The following is a 6138-nucleotide window of genomic DNA, read 5'->3' on the forward strand; positions in this document are numbered from 1 at the left end:
AATAGAATAACAATGCCATCGATTTTAAAGGAAATTTTCAGGCTAACAACATAATGCTCCCAGATGAAAAGCTCTTCAAATGTAGGAAATGCAATTTACAGGTTTTTTTTTTTATTTCACGTTTCATTCTCTAGATATTTAACTTTTCATCCTGCTTTTCATCAGTACCACGTAGTCCACCATCTTGATTTCCCAGCAATGGATCATGGGTGAAGTATGACGTCTTACCCACTTGTGAGAAGTTAAGTAAGTAACTCTGTGACCTCTTTGTAAAATGTAAATAATTCAGCGCTGATTAATCTCAGGTGGGGGAAATACGTCAAGAATATATAGTACAGGTTTATATATGTCGATATTATGTCAAGATTATATAGGACCGGTTTATATATGTCAAGATTTTATAGGACAAGCTATATATGTCAATTGTTCTAAGGCAGGTGTAAATATGTCAAGAATATATAGGACAGGTGTAAATATGTCGAGAATATATGGGACAGGTTTATATATGTCGATATTATGTCAAGATTATATAGGACCAGTTTATATATGTAAAGATTTTATAGGACAGGTGTAAATATGTCAAGAATATATAGTACAGGTTTATATATGTCGATATTATGTCAAGATTATATAGGACCGGTTTATATATGTCAAGATTTTATAGGACAAGCTATATATGTCAATTGTTCTAAGGCAGGTGTAAATATGTCAAGAATATATAGGACAGGTGTAAATATGTCAAGAATATATGGGACAGGTTTATATATGTCGATATTATGTCAAGATTATATAGAACCAGTTTATATATGTAAAGATTTTATAGGACAGGTGTAAATATGTCAAGAATATATAGTACAGGTTTATATATGTCGATATTATGTCAAGATTATATAGGACCGGTTTATATATGTAAATATTTTATAGGACAAGCTATATATGTCAATTGTTCTAAAGCAGGTGTAAATATGTCAAGAATATATAGGACAGGTCTATATATGTCATTATTATATAGGACAGGTTTATATGTCAAGGATATATAGTACAGGTGTAAATATGTCAAGAATATATAGTACAGGTTTATATATGTCGATATTATGTCAAGAATATATAGGACAGGTCTATATATGTCATTAATATATAGGACAGGTTTATATGTCAAGGATATATAGTACAGGTGTAAATATGTCATGAATATATAGGACAGGGATATATATATGTCAATTGTATAAAGGGCAAGTTTACATAAATTATGCTCAGAGATATTAAGGTTTGTATGTCAGATGTATAAATCAGTCAGTTTTTACAGATACCAGATTTATAAATGTCAGGGTATGGATTTATACACGTCAGTTGGATATCAAGTTGCTGCCAGTTTCATCCATATGTATATAAATTTGTCTTGTTCACGTTCACACCCGGTTCATAAATATCAGTTTGGGTGAATATATGTGAGGTTTATATGTGACAAATATGACGGAACTAAAATGATTTGATTACCCGATTGAAAAAAATATATAGTGGATGTCAAGACGAACTCATATCGTTGACCTAGTTGTACTCGCAATACATATTCAAGTAGTCAACGTGAAAAACGATTTTCCTGAATTAATTAAAAATTTATAGGGCTCGTCCGGGAATTGAACCCGGGACCTTTCGCACCCGAAGCTATATATGTCAATTGTTCTAAGGCAGGTGTAAATATGTCAAGAATATATAGGACAGGTGTAAATATGTCAAGAATATATGGGACAGGTTTATATATGTCGATATTATGTCAAGATTATATAGAACCAGTTTATATATGTAAAGATTTTATAGGACAGGTGTAAATATGTCAAGAATATATAGTACAGGTTTATATATGTCGATATTATGTCAAGATTATATAGGACCGGTTTATATATGTAAATATTTTATAGGACAAGCTATATATGTCAATTGTTCTAAAGCAGGTGTAAATATGTCAAGAATATATAGGACAGGTCTATATATGTCATTATTATATAGGACAGGTTTATATGTCAAGGATATATAGTACAGGTGTAAATATGTCAAGAATATATAGTACAGGTTTATATATGTCGATATTATGTCAAGAATATATAGGACAGGTCTATATATGTCATTAATATATAGGACAGGTTTATATGTCAAGGATATATAGTACAGGTGTAAATATGTCATGAATATATAGGACAGGGATATATATATGTCAATTGTATAAAGGGCAAGTTTACATAAATTATGCTCAGAGATATTAAGGTTTGTATGTCAGATGTATAAATCAGTCAGTTTTTACAGATACCAGATTTATAAATGTCAGGGTATGGATTTATACACGTCAGTTGGATATCAAGTTGCTGCCAGTTTCATCCATATGTATATAAATTTGTCTTGTTCACGTTCACACCCGGTTCATAAATATCAGTTTGGGTGAATATATGTGAGGTTTATATGTGACAAATGTGACGGAACTAAAATGATTTGATTACCCGATTGATAAAAATATATAGTGGATGTCAAGACGAACTCATATCGTTGACCTAGTTGTACTCGCAATACATATTCAAGTAGTCAACGTGAAAAACGATTTTCCTGAATTAATTAAAAATTTATAGGGCTCGTCCGGGAATTGAACCCGGGACCTCTCGCACCCGAAGCGAGAATCATACCCCTAGACCAACGAGCCAGACCATTGTTTGCCGAGATAAAGCGTAAATCAATGTACGCTGTATTTTAATTGTTTAAATTTTAAAGGTCGTTGGTTGTCACACCACGCATGTGCGACATTTGTTTTAATTTTAATTGATTTTCCCACGATCCAATGCGCTGTTCTAATGGGAATCACAAGTATGACTTGCCGATGACTCCTTCGATACCTAAAAACACACCTAAGTAAAGCTTGGTAAGGTCTCAGTTTATATCTGCGCATAGGGCGCAACAGTGAAAGTCGCCATCAGCTCATATGAAACCCATATCTCGCGCATGCGTAGCGCGAAGACCAACTCCCTTTAATATATTGTGTCAAAGATATATGTAAGGTTCATGGGAACTAGGTTTGTATTTTCAAGTTGTGAAGACCATGTTTGTATTTGTTAAGTTAAATTGGACCAGCATAGTCGTAAATATGGATTTATTTTAGAAAACATTACTTTTCGTCGGTTCAAATCAATAGAATAGAATAGAATAGAATAGAATAGAATAGAATAGAATAGAATAGAATAGAATAGAATAGAATATTCATAAATGTTATAAATTTGGTTTAATTTCCTTGGTCTTTAAAGTGATCCAGATGTCAGCCCCACTCTCTCATACAAATTTTCTCTCCTGTTTTACAAATTAAATAAAGTTTATTTCGTCTTCGATTCGGTTACGTGTCTGGCACAAGGTAGTGTCTAATATGTGCTCACAGAATGATAGTTTTTAAATTACACCAGTATTTATAAAATGAAATAAATTTGGCACCCGTACAGTCAGAAGCGCTTGAATTTTTTGTTACATTCGTATGGCTCGTTGGTCTAGGGGCATGATTCTCGCTTAGGGTGCGAGAGGTCCCGGGTTCAACTCCCGGACGAGCCCTTTTTTTGTTTAAAATCACCACTGAAAGTGGTATTGTTGAGCATTGGTAACTAACCGACATGTGATGCTCCTACTCAGTCACACCGTGAATATTGTTGTATGTAAACCCGGTTTTCGCCATTTATACACTCCCATATTTTATTTTATTAAAAAACACATAAAATTAAACAAGAGATTCTTTGCAAGTCTATAATACATGTACACTTAATTGAGGAGAACGGCGGTAGATTTGGGCCGTGTGGTCCATTCTAGGGATCTGCATTCCCCTGACTCGGAACAGAGTCGAATGTCGATGGTATGAATTGGACATGATCAATATATTCATCGTGTCATGACGCGATGCTGTTTGTTGTTGTTTTGGGAAACGGTACACATGTTATTCGGGGACTACGTCATAAACGATATAGAAGGTATACTTCCATAAATAGACATATGTAATATATACACACTACATCATGTTTTATGTGGTCAATGCGGGCTACCAGTCACGTAAGGATCCGTACAGTGTGTCGTAAAAAAACGACGGAACTGGATTGTGCTGGAGCAAATACGAGTGAATATCGCTGAAATGGTTATAGTATATACTGAGTACGAAGTAGCTAACGCAAACTGAGAGCTTGATAACTTTAAAAAATGGGCTCGTCCGGGAGTTGAACCCGGGACCTCTCGCACCCTAAGCGAGAATCATGCCCCTAGACCAACGAGCCTCACGGACTTGAGATGAAATGCACAATGCTAGTGTCCGTGGATAATTTCACTTTTGTCCCTTTTGTCATATCGAATAGTGACATCAAATAATGGTTTAAATGAAGTGACAGTGCTTCGATTCTATTATAATAAGCGCTTTGAGAGTATGTTGTTATGGCTGCATGGGAAATTGGTACATTTTGTATAACGATGGCCATAGGATGGGGCGAACCATTATATCTTGCGGGAGGGGAAAGTTTAGATAGAAATAACATACAGAAAAAACAAAACGACGTTACTGCACATTCAGAAATCGAAAATAACCACAATCTGATCATCGAAATACAGTAAAATTATTCAATGCATAGTTTCACCTGTTGGTTTCACACGCTTTTTTTTTATTCTTTGAACAACGTGGACTGATATCTGCAATGAGCTAGATGCAGAATATTGCCACAAGAGGACAGGGTGATAATCGTTTTCTCGGATATCGTTGATGTATAACAACCGTTGCGTGATGTGTTTACAGAAGCGTAAAACAATAGTAGAAAAAACGTAAAGATTTCATCGAACTTTCCATTCAAATACACATTCCTCGCGCGACAAATTAATATCAACTGAATTTTTGCGTTTAGTTTTCGACAGGGCTCGTTGGTCTAGGGGCATGATTCTCGCTTTGGGTGCGAGAGGTCCCGGGTTCAATTCCCGGACGAGCCCGATTTTTGTTGAAACATTTTATGTTTACTTTTGGTTAAATATATTCTTTTCACCAATTATGTAGCATTTCAATACAGTTTAAATGTAATTATTTGTTCGTTTTAATCTCATTAGAATTATTTTTATCACTCGACAGGATGATGCGCCCTCCGTGATTAAATAGTTGCTTACTTCGTTTTTAAATTGACCGTGTTTTTTTTTATTTTCGCCGTAAGTACTTATTGCACGTCTGATCACAATACAAAGTTACACAATTTGTACCCAAAATAATAGCAAAACAGAGTAAAAAGATGATATTTCAGCGGAGTTTCAGTTATACATGTTATCTATTCTAATTCAATTTTTCTTGCATGTATTAGGTCTAGAGTCTATGTATATACACGAGACAGACACTTCCAAAGAATATGTTCCCCATTAATTCAATACAAAATCGATCATTGGGCAAATCTATGTTTTTAAATATCTTTTTATATTGAGTCTCTGCGAAATGAGACATGTGTTTGTATGTCTGCCTGTTTCAATCAGTAGGCTATGATCGGAAATGTATTAGTTATCCAACAATACATTCTTCTGTTGTTCTCAGTGTATAACTTATCAATAAATTAACTCAAATGTAGACTGTATACACAGTATTAAAGCAATATCTAATGAATTAATAAATGCGTAAATCTAAAAAAAAAATCGATATGTTGATTCTTAATTTAAATGTACCTTCAGTAGGGCTCGTTGGTCTAGGGGCATGATTCTCGCTTTGGGTGCGAGAGGTCCCGGGTTCAATTCCCGGACGAGCCCAATTTTTTTCAACTTTCATGATTTATTTTAATTATAATAGATATTTTTTTCACTATTTAATCTACATCAGAGATTGTTTAGCGTATGTAAGTGTTTGTTCTCTTCAATCTCATTATAATTTTACCACAAGGATGATGCGCCCTCGGCAGTTGAAACTCTTGTTTTTATATTGAGTCTGTTCAAGGTGGGTGTTCTTCATAATGTGCCCACAGTAGATATTTGTTGTATTTTACCGTTATACCTCCTTTTTATAATAAATAAATAAATTGTCGCAAAATTTAATTTTGGCCTTACTGACTGCCAATGTAAAATAATTCTATTTTCAATACGTTGTAATTCTTTTAGTTTTCTTACAAGTCTTCT

At 34.1% G+C, this 6138-nt stretch overlaps 5 non-coding genes across 5 annotated transcripts; 3 read left to right on the plus strand and 2 right to left on the minus strand.

Moving 5' to 3' along the window:
* Positions 1-2617: 2617 nt before the first annotated feature.
* On the minus strand, positions 2618-2689 carry TRNAP-CGG (transfer RNA proline (anticodon CGG)). Its single transcript has one exon. It is a non-coding gene; the product is annotated as a tRNA-Pro (tRNA).
* An 818-nt stretch (positions 2690-3507) lies between these two features.
* On the plus strand, positions 3508-3579 carry TRNAP-AGG (transfer RNA proline (anticodon AGG)). The gene has a single exon. It is a non-coding gene; the product is annotated as a tRNA-Pro (tRNA).
* Positions 3580-4214: 635 nt separating this feature from the next.
* On the minus strand, positions 4215-4286 carry TRNAP-AGG (transfer RNA proline (anticodon AGG)). Its single transcript has one exon. It is a non-coding gene; the product is annotated as a tRNA-Pro (tRNA).
* Positions 4287-4911: 625 nt separating this feature from the next.
* On the plus strand, positions 4912-4983 carry TRNAP-UGG (transfer RNA proline (anticodon UGG)). Its single transcript has one exon. It is a non-coding gene; the product is annotated as a tRNA-Pro (tRNA).
* A 720-nt stretch (positions 4984-5703) lies between these two features.
* On the plus strand, positions 5704-5775 carry TRNAP-UGG (transfer RNA proline (anticodon UGG)). Its single transcript has one exon. It is a non-coding gene; the product is annotated as a tRNA-Pro (tRNA).
* Positions 5776-6138: the final 363 nt, after the last annotated feature.

Source organism: Saccoglossus kowalevskii, chromosome 1 (genome assembly GCF_978046115.1).
Source record: "Saccoglossus kowalevskii chromosome 1, keSacKowa6.1, whole genome shotgun sequence".
NCBI lineage: Eukaryota > Metazoa > Hemichordata > Enteropneusta > Harrimaniidae > Saccoglossus > Saccoglossus kowalevskii.